The 20,280-nt window shown below is 33.5% G+C and overlaps 1 long non-coding RNA gene across 2 annotated transcripts in view; it reads right to left on the reverse strand.

Annotated features, from left to right (window-relative positions):
• Positions 1-596: 596 nt before the first annotated feature.
• Positions 597-20,280, reverse strand: part of LOC134382262 (uncharacterized) — a 36,291-nt gene continuing 16,607 nt past the window's right edge. Inside the window, exons 2-4 of one of the 2 annotated variants that reach the window (XR_010024060.1) lie at positions 7,638-7,795; positions 4,700-4,883; positions 597-2,480 (exon numbers count right to left, since the gene is read on the reverse strand). This is a non-coding gene — a long non-coding RNA (uncharacterized LOC134382262). Of the gene's footprint in view, positions 2,481-4,699; positions 4,884-5,859; positions 6,934-7,637; positions 7,796-20,280 lie in introns of those variants that run through there. The other variant, XR_010024059.1, reaches the window with a different exon arrangement.

Consider the following 20,280-nt stretch of genomic DNA (forward strand, 5'->3'; position numbering starts at 1 on the left):
GATTTGCCTTTGAAAATCATATCCATCTGGTTATAAGCCCACACTCCTTGTCTGCACTACATATAAATGCACCAGAATTTTATACCTGGTTTTGTTTTTATTTTTCACAGAATTTTCATCTCTGTAGAGGTATACGCCACAGTGACAGTGATAACACTACAAATTTTCAAACATTTATTTAGTGTGCATGTATTTCTCAATTGTTTATTTTTACATGTATTTTTAATAGACAAATTATGGATGTATATACTTATGGGGTACAAAGTGGTGTTATAATTTTTATTACAATGGGGAATGGTTAAATCAAGCTAATTACAAATTCATCACCTAAAATATTTAACAATTTTTTGATAAGAACATTTGAAATTTACTCTCACCAAAATTTAAATATATAGTACTTAATTACTAGCTATATTCACCATACTGTGTATTGATCTTAAAAAAAGAAAAAAAATTAAAAATCAGGTGATTAATGATACACAATTAAAAATATAGATTTTAATTTCTTAAATTTACATTTATGGCATGCAAAGTTACAGTGTAGTTTATTTTGCAATAAATTACATAAACATTTCAATTTTAAAATGCATTGTCATTCTTTCTCCCCAAATTGTATTTACTTAAGATAAAATAATTATGGCTTGTTAATTTTATGTATTTTGATCTTTCTCTATATTAATCAAGACTGCCAAGTTATTCTGTATAAATTAACTTTGAAAGCTCAGTGGTTCAACATAAAAAAATTTCATCTTTCACTTACAAAACATTTTTGATGAGGTTAGGAGTTCTTTTTCATATACTTCTCTATTATTCAGTCTTATATATTCTTCATCATCTTGTGATATGAGCATCTCAACATGCGATGAAGGAATAGCCATATTAGGAGTGAGAAAATACAGACCATTTATACAATTTTAACTCCTCTAATATACAATGACACAGTTCCTTCCATTCAAAGCTTCTTGGATAGTCATATGGCTGTAACTAACTGCAAGAGGGGCTTGAAAGTTGGCCCATGTATCCAGGTTGGAGAGGATAAACTGATGTGGTAAGCACCAACCAGACATCTCAACCACATACTCTTTCTATATTATTTTTTCCAGCCAAGAAAGAGTCCTGAAGAGAATGGCATGTGTCAGTACCCTGTAAACCTCAATGTTGAGGTAAATATCCAGGAATCTGTATTTTAGACAGAGATTGGTTTAAAGCCTGGGAGACAACTAAATAATCTGTAATTTATTAGGAAATACTTCAGTATGGACAGGCAATAAAAACACATGTGTGTAAGTGTTTGATCTCCTTTTGCAGAGATGGAGGGTGGTCTAAATCAAGAATTATTAAATTGAGAATGTCAGTCAAAATTCCACACTCCAGAGGTGTCTTCAGATATCTTTTTCTCTGACCAACACTACATATGTTACAAATGTGTTTTCACTGGAAAAATTACCAGCAATCAAAATAAGTACATTGGCTAAAATATTCTAAGGAGAGTTTCTATCTTTTCAAGAACAAGATTTGAAAATCTAGCAAGCTTTTCATTTTTATCTTTCATTAAATAACCCTACGATAACTGTCATACTTGGGGAATTTTGATTGCTGATGCTGAACTTATAGTTACATAAATGCTGCCTCCAGAATATTGTTGTGTTTGCTTTTAGTTGGGGTCAGAGAACCTGGCCTAAAAAACAAAGAGCACTGGAATGTTGCTAAGGACACAGAAAAGGGATTTTTGTGTTGTTACTAAGGGACTGTAGAGTATGCATAAAGCAAATGTACTTCACAGAGCCTGGTTTTCCAAAGCCTTTCAGTTTCAAATATTGACCTTGCAAAGGACAGGAAATTTTCCTCAGACTATATAGTTTCTGTTGTAAGATAAAGAATGGTAACACAGCAAGGTTGCTGGCTCAAAGACAGACAGGTTACTGATTGATATGTAAAGATACTGGGAAATTGCTGTAAGAAGATAATGTTTGCTAAAATCAAGCTTTTGCTAGTGGATTGACTTAATTGCATGTTACCAGCTTCTATTGTTAAACTTGTTAAACTGTACTTAGCAAAAACACCACCTATGTCTCTTCCTGTAACTTCCTGGTCTGGAGAATAAATGTAGGAAGAGAACCGCAATTTGTGGTTAATTTCCCAAATGGAAGGAATGCTTCACTCTTGAGGGTTCTGGGAGATTAACCCCTTTTTGAGGCTTCTCACAGCTCAGAAGAGATGGGCTTTGAGTAATTTTTGGCAGCTCCATCATCCAGAGGAAAAGGGGTGACAAATTTGTGGGAGGCAAAGCAACAAGGGATGTTTGAGAAATGTTAGTATCTATAGCTGCCTTCTGTCCGAGACTTGATTTCATTATTATAGTATGGTTTTGAAGTTGTAGCAGAAGAAACCTATTTCTCAGGGCTGTCAGGTTAGCTCAGTTGGTCAGAGTGTGGTGCTAATAACATAAAAGTCCAGAGTTCAATCCCTGTATAGGCCACCTGACAAAAAAAAAAAAAAAAAAAGGGTTTTAAAAATAGAAACCAGTTTCTCTCACTATTTGTTACATTGGTACCAAAACCAGTACTGAAAAGATCTTAATAATTGTGTAGGTCCAAATTGCTTGGTCACTTTATCAAAAAAATCATTCAGAAAAATAAAACATCTGAAGGGTAGAGGTGGGCAGAAATGGGGAGTCTAGTAAAACCTCAATGAATTGTAGGCCAGTTGGAAGAATAATGGAGAAAGTCTGTCAGAGTCAGATGGACTATGAATAAGGCAGACTGTGATTACAGTCTGTTTTATTTTGATTGCATCTTTATGGCCTTGGACTTGAGTGGATGAGAAGCCATTTGCGTGAAAACTGGCCTAGGCAATACCTGGCTAGTCTAAGACCCCTTGTATACATAGGAAATACAAAAAACAGACACAGTTGTCAACAAATACCTTTGTGAAAAGAAAAAAAAGGAAGAGAAATTTTTTAAAAGATGAATTACTGGAATATCAAAATGTATGAAAAAAATAAAATTACAATTAAGCTAAAAGAGTCATAGATAATTTTAATTTTAAAGCAAAAATACTAAATTGTTACTGTAGTTTTTTTATGTATAGGATATCTTTAATATATTCTGTTTCTTGTAACTCCTTTGAGTAACCTCTTAGATTTTTAAGCTAAGCACAGTGGCTTTACATTGGAGGAGGGTAGCAATTAAAACATTATTTTGTCACAGATATTGCAAACAAAATTAACATTTCTAAAACTGTTCACTACAGCATGTTATAAAACTGAGCATGTTACTGCTCAGCCCATAGTATTATATTAAATAAGACATTACAAATTATGGTTATTTTTTTCTAGCTATAAGGGCTGATGCTTACCAAACCAACTAGGCACATTCTGATTTGAAGAGATAACTAAGGCATCGCTATCACTGAAGCAGGCAATAATCCACGTCGGTAAGTGAGTCTTAAGTGTAAGTAAGTAATCCATGTCGGTAAGTAAGTCTTAATCTCACTGAAGTGTCAAAATCAAGGCACTGTCCTCCCACCCCTATGCTTTACAGTGAGTTTGTGCTTTTAACTGCTCTCTACTCCTACCAAAAGTCAACGAAATTGTTAAAAATTCCTCTCTTTAGTCTCACTACCGGAAAAAAAAAAAGTTACTTTATTCTCCACTTTCTTTTCCCATCTGTTCTAAAAGTGCTGGATGTGGACTCACTTTTCTGTCATCTCTTTCAGATTGACTACTCTTTAGGATGGTCTGTCTAGCATTTTATTTGATTTTTTAAGACCACTACATCATGAGTCATTTCCTCAGCTTGGCTTACAGCAGCCTGGAGACAAAGAATAATTCTCTAACCCCCCACCATTAAATCTCACTGTCATATACTGTTCAAGCTGTCATAACAGAATACCTTAGAGTGGGCAATTTATAAACAACAAAAATGTATGGCTAACAATTCTGGAGGCTGAGAAGTACAAGATGAAGGTGTCAGCAGATTCAGTGTCTGGTGAGGGCTCTCTGCTTCATAGGTGTCATGTTCTATGCGTCCTCGTGTGGTGGAGAGTACAAATATACTTCCTCAGGTATCTTTTATAAGGGGACTAATCCCATTCATGAGAGTGAATCCCTCACTACCTAATCACCTCCCCCAAACTCCACCACTTAATACCATTACCTTGGGTCTTAGGTTTCAACATATGAATTTGGGGGGAACACAAACATCCTGACCACAGCATTATGCTCCTGGCCTCCTAAAATCCTTAACTTTCTCACATGCAAAATATATTCACTCCATTTCAATAGCTCCAAAAGTCTTAACTTGTTCCAGTGTCAACTCAAAAGTCTAAAGTACAGAGACTTAACTAAATATCACCTAAATCATACATGACTGAGAGTCAAGGTACAATATATTGTGAGACAAATTGCTCTCCAGCTGGGAACCTGTGAGATCAAACCAGTTATGTGCTTCCAAAATCCAGTGGTAGGTCAGGCATAATACAGACATTCCCATTCCGAAAGAAAGAAATGGAAAAGAAGAAAAGAGAACCTTGTTTCGATAACTTCAAAACCTAATAGAGCAAACAAGAATAAATATTAAGGTTTGAGAATAATCTCCTTTCACAGGATGTCCCACCTTCCAGACACATTGGGGTGGGGTTGGGCCATCAAGGCTTCGGGCAGCCCACACTACAGTTCTCTCGGGTTGTAGTTGCATACCTGCAGCTCTCCCAGGCTGAAGTTGTATGCTGGTGACTCTGCTGGTCTGGGGTCTTGGAGGTGGCCCTGTCCCCATGGTTCCTCTGGGCATTGTTCTCGTGGGGGTTCTCTGTGGTGGTCATGTCCACATTGGGTGAGGCTGGATCTTCCTTACTCATTCCACTGATTCAAATGCCAATCTCTTCTGGAAACATCCTCACAGAAATACCCATAATTAATGCTTTGCCAGCTGTCAAGGTATCCCTTAATCCAGCCACGTTGACACCTAAAATTAACCACCACAATCACCACACACCCAGTTTATCAAACTTCATGAAGATTGCATTCTAAACCATATATTAGCACCAAAATTTGGGTAGTAAGAGTTCTTAGAAACATATAGCTAAAATAAGGAAGAGTGGTTGCTTCTAATTGTAATGATGTCTTAGACGTTGGCATCATTTATTCCTGCACAAAAAAAGCTAACATCATTACCTGTCATAGATTAAAGAGATTCTTAAAATTTAAATAGATATTTCTATGTAGCAGTTTTAGAAATATACTGTGGACTTGTAAGTGATGAAATCCAGATAGTCATCCATAATGGCTAATTTGTATGATCTGTCAGAATGTTTACATTGTCTTTAATACCTTAATTGATTTATTTTTATTTCATCCTTTTAGTTGTACTATTTCATTTTTTAAACATTGGACATCTTCAATTGCACAGTTTAAAGTGTTGTTTCTTTTTCACAATGATTTTCTGAGAGAGCTAGATCTATATATTAAAGCATGTAGGAAATGAAATGTCTGACTTGTAGAAAATGTGCTGGAATAGACAACTCAAGTTCAGGCAGAGAAATAAAAGTGTGAGTCATAAAGTTAGGCAAACTTTATGGTTATAGTTAAAACTAGGAAATGAAGCTATAGGAATATGAAGCATAGCATTGTTTGACATTTAAATATGGGAAAAAAAATACGTGTTCCAAAATATCTTTTAAAGACAATAGGACTGGAGGCCAAAATATGGGGCAAATTGAAAACAGACTGTGTGGTTTCATTACTATTTCCTTGTCTTTTATCATGGGTGATCATAGGAAAGGGTTGTATAAAAGAACTTCTGGATTTACTATAAACTTTCTGTTAAAGACATCACTTAAAACTTTTGGTTTAATGCTGCTTGTATAAGGTCACTTTGCACCTGAAAAGTTACTATGAGCAAAAATGGTGCCTTCTTTGAATATTGTTTTTTTATGAGACAATAAAAATTATATAGATTTTCCTATTCCATCAGAAGTCTGTTTTTTGGTCTGCTCACCAGAAGTTTAGAGTTGAGTATGATGTTTAAATTTAGAAATGAGAATAGTCCTCCAGTTAGAAATAAATGTGTTCCTCCATATCTTGCATTTTGCATTTCTATCTTAAGAGCTCTAGTGTTTACAGATTTTTAGTTACAATTTTTATTGTGTCATTTGAGGAACTGTGTGAATCACAAGTAATTAAATAATAACTGTGTTAGATAGACTCTCTGTGGCTGCAAGACTCACATAAATGTTGTCTCCATTGATGAAGATTAATTATGAGGACATAATGAAAAATAGGACATGGCTTCAACTGCCTCATGTTGAAACTTGAAGAAAGCGAGGAATATTGCTGTGTTGCAAAGCAGCTCTCAGGGAGCAGCAGCGTCTCTTGGGGTCCAACTGGAAGATCTGGCCATCCTCTTGTCTCCCCAGCAGACAGAGCACACTGCTCCCCACTCCAGCAACCCTGCTTATGCTGGTGCGGTAACTTGAAGTCCTTTGTCTCTGCTTCTGGTAACTGCTCCTTCTGATACAGCAAATGTCTCTCTACATTCCTTTTTCTACTTCTATGCAGCTTTCACTTCAACGTGGCGGTGGCCCAATAAACTCTTGCTATGGCCCTCAGCTTTGGTCCCCCATTCTCTCAGTTCTGTTCCATTCTCTGTGGCCACCTCTCATACCCAAGAAGGATCTGAATGTGTTTCAGTCATGAACCAGGATGGTGAAGTGCTTTTAGGTAGAGTTCTTCCCTGTGACAGCACGTAGGCCCTTACTTTGCCTATAAACCATTGCCCTATGATTGTCTCTGATTTGATCATCTGAGGCCAGAGTGGTGGTGTTCTGTAGTGCAAAATTAGTGATATCTAAGGAGAATTCAGGTCTTCACGGTTCTCTGAATGTCAGCAATTCGGAATTATATGTACTCTTCAGTTCCCAATAACTATATTGACCCTTGATGTAAGAAGAAAAGTACATGTTTTCACAGTTTATTTTGAAAGAACTAGGTATGTTTTTTATATTATAATTATTATAATATCCTGCAGTTATACTAATACAGTATGTTAATTTTATTTATTTTTAAAATTAGCATTTTTTTCTTTTATATAAATATCTTCTCATTTTTCAGTGTTTCAGGTTAAATATGAATAGTTCTACATGCAAAATGCCCAGAACATTTAGTATAATTCTGTTAAATCAACTGATAAAACATTAGTAATAGACTAGAAATTAGGTTTTCAAAACGTACAAATTTTTTATTTTGCTGAAGTAACAATGTAAATCACATGTGATCTTAACTCTAAGAGTGAACATGTAACTTTATAAATACACTTTTTAAATTATTTAAGCTATCAAAAAGGAGATAACAAATTTTGTAATTATACCATACTCTATTATAAAGCTGCAAATCATATGCTATGACTGTATTATATATTTGTGATTTGTCAAAAGTCTATGCAAGCATTTTCTGTGAATTTGAAATTCTTTGTGTAAGAAAAACTCCTATATAACATATAATACATTAATATACCTTATAAAATTATAAAAGATGGATGGTGGTTATCTAAAATCTGCTTGCATTAGTTTGTTTTTCTGTTGCTTATAACAGAATACCTGAAACTGGATAATGTATAGAGAAATTAAAACTTATTTCTTACAGTTTTGTAGACGGGATAGGCCACTGTCCAGGAGGCGCATCAGGTGAGGACCTTCTTGGTGGTGACTCTCGACAGGATCCCGTGGCAATGCAGGCAACAGCTCTTTCTTGTGCTCTCCTTTTAAAGCCACAAGTCCATGCTTATGACAACACATTACTCTATGAAAGGATTAATCCATTCATGAGGGCACAGTCATTACTATCACTCTATTCTCAAAGGCCCCACCTTTCAACACTGCCATAATCTGATTTCCCACCCTCTTATCGCTGTTACAATGGGGATCAAGTTTCCAACACATGAACTTTTGGGGGACACACTTAACTCACAGCACTGTTTATAAATTCTACTATCCAGAGAATCCAAAGGCTTACTGAAAAAGAAATTACACTTTGGGGGAAAAAAGTATGTGTATTTATGGGTATTTATATGTAATATCCCTTCACATTGCTCTTGCCATTTTTTAATGTTCCCAAATAAATCATTTTTAATTAAATCAGTAAAGCCTAATTAAGATTGATAACTACACATCTTTTCTTCTGCAGCCTATACCTATCAATTTCTCTCACCATCTCATGCACTATTTTCTGGACTACCAGGTATTATCTGCTTTTCTATAAGTCACTTATTCTCATAGTTATGGTCATATACCCCCAAATTTCAGACTCATTCCTAACCCAGGATCTGCAATCTGTTGTATCCATTATTGGAGATCACTTGAAGATCTCAGACAATTTATTCAGTAGCATATTACTTGTTCTTTGACTTTTGTCTCTGCCATAAATTAATAAGGTTACCCACCTTTTTAGTCAAAAATTCCAATTTCTTTCTTGCTCTTTACCTACTTTCAGATTTAAATATCATCATCGAGATTTCTTATCTATATGTTGAAACTGTGTGCTAATTTATGCTGAAGTTCCCCTATTTAAATCACAGGAGTCTTGAAAACTGTCCTAAGATCCGTCTTTTCCTGATGTTATCTGCTAAGCAGTATTTCTGAGTATGCATGATCTGTTTACACAGTAGAACTCCCTGTCAGATATTATCCCATCTCATCCTCTCTCTTTCTCTGCAATGCTAACTGCTTGTTTGGATTACTGACTAGTTTCTCAAAGGTTTTTGGATTTCTCCATTTTCTTCAGCTGATATTATCCCATGCAGAACCTGCATCACTTCACCATTAATTGAGCTTTGATTTAATTATTTATGAATTTTAATAATAGGTTGTTAAAGTAGATGTCCTTTATTTTAATGGATATTGTTGGTGTCTACACACAAAACACTCAGTCCATTTTCTTGGTAATAGCCAGCATACTTCCTTCAGAAATCCATATATCAGCAAAAATATCTCTGTCTCTACTTCAAGGGTAAATTTAAATTAGTCTAAATCAATCGGGTAATTCCCATTTCTTTAGAAAATGATAAATTTGAAGTACCCTGGTGACACAGTTTTGGCCAAATAAATGTGATTTATTTATTTATTTATATATTTATTGAGATAGAGGGTTGGTGTGGATGCAAAGTGCAGTTACCTCACACTTAAAGAAATAGATAAAAATAAGATACAACTTTTCCTTTTGGGGGGTGGTATGTTGGTTTTAATAACTAGAATTACTATATCTGTTTATTGGCCATGAAAAGGATAATCAGAGAAGAATGCCAATCCACTGAGAAGGGAGAAGGGAAAGCAGGTTGTAACCAGGGGAGGAAGAAACTTTAATTAAATGTAAATAAGAATAGACACATGATTTAAACGACAAACTCTAGTAATCAGAAATCGTAAACTAATTATTTATGAAAGGGTCTGTTATGGAATATCTCAGGGTTTCAGATTATTTTGTCCCATATTTAGAAGGAATAGATAAACAAAATTCTGCATTCATGCATACATTAAAAATGAGATCAATAGATTGTATTTCTTTCACATTCTGATGTCTGAAATGCATGGTTACTCTCTGATTCTCAAGTTACTCTATACTGTCATGTAGAAAAACAGAAAAGAAAATGTAATTACCTCTATAATAACCAGATGTAGAGTTTTCCTACATGTTTTAGATATAATTGAAACCTCTTTATATGAAATAATTAAGAATAATTCTTACTCTGTTGATCAAAACCATTTATTAAGATTGGATATTATAAAATATCATATAAGTATGCAGTAATATTTTATCTGAACCTAATATAAAAGGCAATTTGACAATTTAGGGCTTTAATACTGTCCTATTTTTTGATTATGGTCATATGTGCTACTTTTATAATATATTGTCTACATTTTGAGTTTCAGTATCCTTCATTAGCAATAAGGATGTAAAGTTATCCTCCTAGATAGTACATTCACATCAACCCCCATTTTGGTTTCGTTTACAGCTAAAAGACAAATTTGTTGTTGTTGTTGGGTTTAAAATAACTTGCCTTATCAATCAATTATCAATTGGACACTTAAAAAAAAAAAACAATAAAGGGAGTAATCAACATGTCAAGGGTTTTAACCTGTATGTTTACAGGGGATGGTGTAACAAACACATCATTTAATACATCAGTCATGTGAAATCTCAATTACCCTGAATTCTAGTTATACAAATCTTCCATTAATTAGAAATTTCTATAACTCTTAATTACGGGAGAAAGAAAATTAAGTAAGAAAGTAAGTTCATATTATAAGTTTAACTTAATAATTCAATCCAGCAAGATTATTTTGTTTAATGAACAATGGTATAGCAAACAAAAGCCCTCTGTACCTGTCCTGATATTATTTGAGAAAGGCATTTTATTCACCGGAGCTTTCAGATTCCTTATCTGTAATATGTAAATATACATACCAAAGAAGACTTCTCTTCCAAGCTTTTTAAATGTGTAAAAAATATTAAACTTATGCTTGTATAGATAGCCTTCTTATAAAAAACTAAATTTGTTTTTAAAACACAACAATCACAACAACTCCTTGAACTTGTTAAGACAAGTGAACAGATATGATGCGGTGGGTGAGGGGAGAAAGGGAGGAGAAGAGGAATGGGTAAAGGGTCATGAAAATCAACTATAATATATATTGAGAAGTTAAAATTAAAAAAACTATTTGAAAAAATAAAGTAAAATAAAAAAATAATAAAACATTGGCAAGTCAAAAAATAAATAAATAAAATAAAAATTTTAATTGACTGAAAATAGGTATAAAAAGTAAAATTTTGGAATATGATTTTAACAAGTTATCCTATTATTGTCAATAAATTTATATTTATGCAAAACATTTTATATATTAATCAAATATTTTCAATGAACAGAGTATTAAAATAGATAATTTATATATAAAATCAGTTATAAAGATATCAAATTCCAGTATTCCTGTTAAACAAGATTTTGCTTAATTCTTAATATTCAGTATTAAGAATCTCTCATTCAATATTAACAGAATCTAAAATTCTAAAAAACATGTTCAATTAATTTATATATTTAATGCATTTATTTAATTTCATTTAATTTATATTGACTTTAATCATCGGGCAAATCAGCAATCAACTTGACAACAGCTGAAGAATACACATTCTTCTCAGAAACGCATGGAACATTCTCTAGAATAGACTACAGGTTAGGTCACAAAATAATCCTCAACAAATTTTTTAAAAAATTGAAATTATACCAACTACCTTGTCTGACCATGATGGAATAAAACTAGAAATCATCAACAAAAAGGACACTAGAAACTGTGCAAATACATGGAAACTAAACAACATGTTCCTAAACAAAGAATGTCCCAAAGAAGAAATCAAAAAGGACACAAAAAGATTCCTAGAGACAAACAGAAACGAAACACAACATACCAGAACCCAGGGAATACAGCAAAACAGTTTAAGAAGGAAGTTATAGTGACAAATACCTGCATCAAGAAAGAACAGCTTCAAACAAACAATCTGATATTACACCTCAAGGAAGTAGAAAAACAAGAACAAAAAGTAGGAGATAAATAACAAAGATCAGAACAGAAATAAATGTATTAGCAATTAAAAAAAAATACAAAAAATTGATGAAAGAAAGAGTTGGGTTTTTGAAAACATAAAATCAATAAACCTTTTATGTAGCATAACAAAGAAAAAAGAGAGAAGACTCAAATACATAAAATCAGAAATGAAAAAAGGGAGATTACAACTGTTACCACAGAAATACAAGGGATCATAAGAGACTACTAAGAACAACTCTATGCAAATAAACTGGAAAACATGAAAGAAATGGATAAATTCCTGGACACATACAACTTAACAATGTTGAATCATGAAAAATTAGAAAACCTAGACAGATCAATAATGAGTAATGAGACTGAAGAAGTGACAAAAGTCTCCCAATGAAGAAAACCTCAGGACCAGATGGCCTCACTGCTACATTCCACCAAACATTTCAAGAATAAATAATACCAATTCTTCTCAAACTTTTCCAAAAAATTGAAGAGGAAGGAATATTTCCAAACCCATTCTACAAATCCATCCAACACTAACCTTATACCAAAACTGGAAAAAATACAGCAAAAAAAGAAAACTACAGACGAATATTCCTAATGAACACAGATGTGAAGACCCTCAATAAAATACTAGCAAACAGAATCTAACAACACATTAAAAAGATCATTCACCATGATCAAGTGAGATTCATCCCAGGAATGCAAGGATGTGCAACATATACAAATCATTAAAAGTGATACATTACATCAACAGAATGAAGGGAAAAAAAACAAACAAACAAAATATGATCATTTCAATACATGCAGAAAAAGCATTTGATAAAATCCACCACTGTTTTGTGATGAAAACACAACAAATTAGGTATAGAAGGAATGTACCTCAACATAAAAAAAGCCATGTATGACAAACCCACAGCTAAAATACTCAATGGACGAAAAAAAAAAAAAGGAGGCTTTTCCTTTAAGATCTGGATCAAGGTAAGGATGCTAACTTTCCCCACTCTTGTTCAACATAGTACAGGAAGTTCTCATCTGTGCAATAAAGCAAGAGGAGCAATAAAAGACATCCAAATTGGAAAGGAGGAAGTCAAAGTATCCAGCCCTTTTTGCAGATGATATAATCCTATACACAGAAAATCCTAAAGACTCCACCACAAAATTACTAGAAATAATAAATGAATTCAGTATAGTGGCAGGATACAAAATCAACACACAAAAATCAATAGCCTTCCTATATGCTAATAATGAAATAGCTGAAGAAGAATTCAAGAAAGTAATCCTATTTACAATAACTCCCAAAAATAAAAAAATGAAATAGCTAGTAGTAAATTTAAATAAGGAGGTAAAAGACCTCCACAATTAAAAGTATAAAACGTTGGTGAAAAAGATTGAAATAATAAAAGATATCTCATGTTTATGGGTTGGAAGAATTAACATAATCAAAATGTCCATTTACCAAAGCAATCTACACATTTAACAAAATCCCTATCAAAATACCAATTACATTCTTCACAGAAATAGAAAAATGATTTTTAAAATTTATATGGAACAATGAAAGACTCCATATACTAAAGCAAAGTTGAATAAAAAGAACATAGTTAGAGGCATCACACTTCCTGAATTCAAAATATACTATAAAGCTATGGTAACTAAAACAGCACAGTATTGGCATAAAAATAGACATAAATAGAACAATGAAACAGAATAGAAAGCCCAGAAATAAATCCACACACTTAACAGCTAAATGACTTTTGACAAAAGTGCCAAGAATATACAGTGGGAAAAGGACAGTCTCTTCAATAAATGGTACTGGGAAAACTGTATATCTACATACAGAAGATTCAAATTAGACCCCTATCTCTCACTATACAAAATAAGCAACTCAAAATAAAGACCTAAATTTAAGATCTGATACTATGAAACTACTATAAGAAAAAATAGGGGAGACACTACATGAAATGGGAGGTTTTTGAATGCAAACACAAATGCACAGGCAACTAAAGCACGAATACACAAATGGTTTTAATCAAACTAAAAAGCTTCTGTACAGCAAGAGACCCTATCAAGAAAGCAAAGCGACAACCTACAGAATGGGAGAAAGTGCTTCAAACTACACATCAGACAAGGGGCCAATATCCAGAATATATAAGGAACTCAAACAACTCAGCAACAACAACAAAAAATCAAATAACCTAGTTAAGAAACGGGTAAAAGATCTGAATGGGCATTTCTCAAAAGAAGACATACAAATGGCCAACAAGCACATGAGAAAATGCTGAAAATCACTAATCATCAGGGAAATTCAAATTAAAACCACTATGAAATATCGTCTCACCCCTGTTAGAATGACTGTTATCAATAAGATGGAAAATAACAAATGCTGGTGAGGATGTGGACAAAGGGGAACCTCCCACATTGTTGGTGGGAATGTAAATGGGTACGGTCATTGTGGAAAACAATTTGGAGGTTCCTCAGAGAACTGAAAATAGATCTAGCTTACAATCCAGCTTTCCCACTACCAGGTGTATATCCAAAGGAAATGAAATCAATATGTCAAAAAGACACCAGCACTGCCATGTTCATAGCAACACTATTCACCGTAGCCAAAAGATTGAATCAACCTAAATGGATGAATGGATTAAAAAAATGCTATATATACACAATGGAATGCTATTCAGCTGTATAAAAAAATGATATCCTATCATTTGCAGCAACATGGATAGAACTGGAAACCATAATGTTAAGTAAAGAAAGTAAGGCACAGAAAGACAAATCCCACATGGTCTCACTCACATGTGAAATCTTAAAAAAAAAAAAAAAAAAAAAAAGAAAGGATAAGAAAAAAAGTGGTTCTTATAGAAATGGAAAGTAGAATAATGGTTACCAAGGACTAGTAGGGGAGGGGGAAGGATAAGGAGTGGACTAATGGGTACAAAACTATGCTATCTACCTGAGTGATCCAGTGTGCAGTATATGTATGCATTAAAACAACACACTGCACCCCACAGATTTCTTTTAAAGTGTAATTTATTGATTGTTTCAGAGAGAATGAAATTGAAAGCATAAGGAGAGATTTATATAATTTCTTCTGAGCTGATAATTTCAGCTATTCCAATATTCATCAAATATATTTTTCTAATGTATAGAGCACTCTTCTAACTACCGGAATGAAGACAAAACAAAAATTTCTAAAACATAGAACTAGAAATATCTGAATATTTGTAAGAGATTAAAAGATTTATTCACTCAAATCCCATTGATCAATATTCTGATTTCATCAACCCATAAGTGAGTATGTAACCTTGCAATATTAAAAGGAATATATGGCTAAGAACAACGAAGATAATAGCACTTTTCTGTTCTCAGTGGGTCTTTTGTCTCACTTTAAGAGTGGTGATAAACTCAAGTACATTCAGAGAGTACCTATGATGATGTGGGGACATGAATGAACATCGCCATGTATGATCAGAACTCTCATGTAAAAGAAAGGTTATATTATATCTGTGTGGTACCAAATAAATGTCAGACAGATGAGTGGAAGTGTATTGAAGGATTTTCTCTGATCAGTTTCATCTTAAGCTCAGTTATGTCCCTCAGAGGAGTTCAGTAATTCTGGGCAAATGAAGAAACTTAATTTGTCCTTTTATTTGCATGTAGAGGGGTGAGAGAGGGAGACTGAAAAATTACCCAGTAAAAAGAAGAGGTAATGCTCAGTGGGATAAAAGGAAAGTGGCAACTGTATTATTTCAAGTCTGAGTTTGTTGACAGATGTTTTGATGTTTAAATAGCATTGTGATCATAAGCCCAAGCAGCATCAGTGGCCAGAAGACATTATGTATATAATAGAATAGTGTCACTGGTACCATGCAGATTCAACTGAAATTGATTAAGTGAGAGTTGGGAGAACTGAAAACAGGGACCTTGTCTGTAAGCACCAGTGAAGTATCGTGGGGAGATTCCAGAAATTCTTGGAGTCGATATACATTAGTTTACTATTGCCACTGTAAAAATTATCAGTAACTTGGTGGCTTAAAACAACACCAGCTGTTTTAACATCAGTTCAAACATCATTTCTAGAGGTCAGAAGTCTAGGCTGGGTTGGTAGGACTTTGTTCCTTCCAGATGCTATAGCAGAGAATCCATTTCTGCCTTTTCCAGGTTCTAGAGCCTGCCCACATTCTTTAGCTTGTATCCCTGAAACACTCAGACCTCTGCTTCCATCATCATATCTCCTCTCACTCTGACTCTTTGGCCTTCCTCTTTCACTAATGCTCTTGTGATACACTGGGCCCTTGGATAACCCAGGATAATTTCACCATGTCCTTCCTTCCTTCCTTCCTTCCTTCTTTTCTTTTCTTTTCTTTCTATCTTTCTCTTTCTCTCTTTCTTTCTGTGAGGATCTCAAAATCCTCAACCATATTTGCAAAGCCTCTTTTGCTATGTAAGTTTAGCTATAGGTATCTGGGTTCATGACATGAATATCATTGGGTTAACATTTTAATTTTTTTTTTTTTTGGCCTAACATAAGGAATAAACTTTTGAGAGATTCTTTATTTCCCTACTAGAAGAGGCAGAAAAATCCAATAAAAATAATTTCAAATTCTTAAGATAAAGTATATTTCAATAGGAAAATGAGAAAGTACAGAAACACTTTCTAAATATCCAGTAAAAATAAAACTTACATAAATACATTTGCAGAATAAATATACATTTAGTTTATTTCTTCAAGTTAATTGGATTTTCCTCCTACAAATAATTAAAATATAACTAAAATATATTTATTTATTTATTTATTTAAAACCACCCTATCTATAAATCTTGGTCAAATTTAGCTGCTGACACTATCTAAAGTGCCTTAAATGCTACATTTAGACAATACATTCCCTATGCAGGGAGGCCAGAGCTGGCCTATGTAAAAGAAAGTTTAAGTATAAAGAAGAAAGAAAGAAAGAGATAAAATCCCATTCCCATACTTGTTGAGAAAAATCCACAGCAGTGAGGAAAAAATTGTTTTCAAGTTAACTTCAGAGAATGACTTTCACAAGGGACATCTTATATTAAAAGAAAAAGAAAAGTTACCTGTGTGTTGCTGTTTGTTCGTCTAGGCAGTAAAAATAACCATATGAAGTCCATCACTGAGTCAGCTATTAAACCCTGGCATAGGACAATATAGGACCTACTTCTCTATTAGTCTCTTGGCTCATGGGAACTCATTTTGAAAAGAAATAAACTGGGGACATATGGACTTGAACAATGGATTCTTAATTAAAAAAACACATGGTTTGCTCGAGCCAACTTGTTTTGAGAGAGGAAGCAGAATTTCTGGGCCAAAGTATTTAATGACTACATAAACAGTAGAGCTGAAATATTTGATAACCCAAACCTTCAACCAAGAAACTAGATGTAGAAAAACATATGATACTTGCTACTACTTATGAACAAAGCCCTCTCCAATAATCCTTTGAATTTGCCCCTTCATCTAAAAACCATTGTGATAGGTCACCGATGGTTTTGTATTCAGGCTGATATTAATTGATTTGGAAAGAGAGGTGATGCAACACTTGTTTATATGTCAACAGTTTCATTCTTTAAATTTCAAATCATATGAAATGTGTGCATTAAAAATATAAGCAACTGTATCAAAGACTATGCTTCTGTTTCAGAGAGATGTTTTAAGAATGGAAAAGGTAATTGTGTCAAACAATTTTTTTTTTTTTTTTTTTTTTTTTTTTGTGACCGGTAAGGGGATCGCAACCCTTGGCTTGGTGTTGTCTGCACCGTGAGCGCACCGGCCATCCCTATATAGGATCCGAACCTGCCGCGGGAACGCCTCTGTGCTCCCAGTGCTACACTCTCCCGAGTGAGCCACGGGGTCAGCCCACAATTTTTATGCACTTCAAAATCCTCTGTTCTCACGTTTTGCTCCAGCCACCTATAAAGCCATCAGTTTCACACGACCTTTGCAGACAAAACAAAACAGCACCTGCCTTAAGGCTAAAACTGCCTTGAGGCTTTTCTGATTCTGACATGTGGATATCTTGAGGACTTATCCACACTCACTCTAATGCAACCTAGAAGTGACCCAGCAATTAATCCTGTTGGGTCATCCTTGAAAAGGTAAAAAAGCATCAAAGATTAATGTTTTCCTTTTCCATTCTAGGCAGCCTATTCTAAGGCACATTTTATAAAATTCCCCAGGAATTATCTAAGGATTCAGGATTAATCATTTGTTTTTCATGGTCCACAAAATGATGCATCCCTATGTTGACTTTCCTTTCTTCCCTGTTTTCTCTTCTAGACTCTAACTCCACTCCCTGAATTTTTTTCCCTAAACAATCTATTTATATAAATGCCTTTGTCTCATTCTCTACATTAGGGAAGTAAGGCTAAGATAGTATTATTTATTTATTTATTTATTTTTTTGTCTGAGATGGTTTAGCTAGAATGGACTAAAGCAAAGTGTATGGGTTACTGTCAAACTTGAATACCAAGTTAATTTCAGCCAGTTTGTGACCTTGGTCTTAATACATTCATATGTGGAATGTGTGCCTTAGAGGTAACATGTGCAGAGACCTAAAAATAAGCCAGACAGATAACATATGGTAATTGATAAATATAAGACACAATTTATAAGTAAAATCACTTCTAATTTTGGCTTTCTGAGAATGTATGCTTGAAAAACAAAACAAAACAAAACAAAACAAATTGCCATTGAAATTTCAGACACCTGATTCAGAGTTATGTATATACAAATTATACTCTCTTAGAAATTCATATTATAATGCTGATATCCTCATTTTCAAAAAAAAATGAAAGTGAAATATCAGATACTAGAAATGGATAAATTAAAAATTGCTCTAGCATCAATAATTAGGGTCAGCTAAATTCCCAAGGCCCTGGGAGGTTAGGTATGTGGCAGTAGTCATGTCCTCCACATCCTAGAACATTGCTAAACAGTTTACGTTAGACCTGGAGTCCAAACAAGGTATCAGCTGATAGAGCTATAAATTAGCCTAAAGAATGTTGAAATGGACAGTCTGGCCCTCACTTATATATTGAGCAAGTGTTTAAAGAGCAAAATGTAACCGTTAACCAATCACTAACTCATGTCATGCTAGATAATCAATGTAAAGCCTGATTAAGAAGGTTATTCCTTCTCTCCTTTTGTCTCCTATTTTTGTGATTATAAAAATGCTGAAGCTCTGTTTGTACCTTTGAGCATTTCCTAAAGTAATTTGGAGGTGTTTCCCAGGCTGCAGTCACACAAATCTGGCTCACATAAACTCTTTGTTGTTCAAGCCATGCCTCAAGTCCTTTCCTTAGCTCAAGCATTTTTAAAGGTAGATTCATTAATGTCTGGGCAATCACTTATATCAGTTCCCATAAACTGTTTCTGCATATTTCTTTTCAATTCTGTTTTCAGTAACATAATGTTCATAACTTGAAATTGGCCATTGTGGGAATTTTTACAACATGGAAAAAAACAAACACATCAAGTTAGGAATTTTTTTCCACTAATATTCACCTGTTAAGAATTTCTTCATTAAATTATTTTCTCTGGTGGTAACTAAATTCACTTTAAGTCACCAAAGAAATACTCACTAAAGAAATAAAGATTTTAGAAAATAGAAATATACTACTAAATTCCCCCTTTCAACAATCAACTATTTATGAATCTTAGAAGTACATTAACCTAAGAAGCATATATTTTAAATATAATACTAACAATTTTTCTAAAACAAGGAGCTTTCATTCAGGAATGCTTTTATTCAGTTGTTTAAATGTATATGTAAGGAACACAAATGAACAATTATTAAATTCCTACTAGGTACTAGGCTTTAAGGCAAATAAAATATTTAAGGTAAAACAATGTCAAATCCCAGCTTCAATCAAACAAACAAAACCAAACCTTTTTTTCCCCAGTTGTCCACTTATCAAAAGTTTCAAATTAGATTTAAAAGTATCATTTAAGAAGAATCGGTCATAGAAAATTGATAATCTGTAATTCATTCACCAAGTTTATTTATCATAGCATTGCTCTTAATAGGGCTAATTGTTTGCCTTCGCAAATATTCTATGACTTTTTTCATCAACCTTACTATAATGCACAATAAAATATTGCTACAAAAATGTAACAAGGAAGGTTAGGGTTCTTTAAAAAACCCACGAACACAAATATGGCTTCCTGTGAAGAACAATTGTGTGTAAATATATTTATGATGCTTTAGGCACCTGGAATACTACTTGTTCTTATGGCTTTGGGCACTAATCAAAATACATTGCCAAAAAAAAAAAATAGTAAAGAAGAAAACCAGTCTACTGAAATACTATCTGAATATTTTAAAGCAGGCTTGGAAATATGTAAGCAATATGATTTCTTAATATCACAGATTTAGATTTTCAAGTTACATTTTACCTTTCTGAATTCTTATTCTGAGACAGTTTCGCTTATGAAGTATTGATAAGCAGAAGTAGTCATATTTTTACTAAAATATAAATTAAGCAGAAGTAGATCTAATTTATTAAAAATATAAAATAAGAATAAGTCAATGGCATCCAGTACAAATCCTATTAATTTTTGGAAGATAAAATTAACTTTATCCACATAATTGGTTGCCAAATTCGATAAATAAGTATGTTTAATTTTAGGAGGAACTTTAATTTTTTTTTCTTATTATAAAAGTAATGTGTGCTTAT

The sequence above is a fragment of the Cynocephalus volans genome, chromosome 7 (genome assembly GCF_027409185.1).
Source record: "Cynocephalus volans isolate mCynVol1 chromosome 7, mCynVol1.pri, whole genome shotgun sequence".
NCBI lineage: Eukaryota > Metazoa > Chordata > Mammalia > Dermoptera > Cynocephalidae > Cynocephalus > Cynocephalus volans.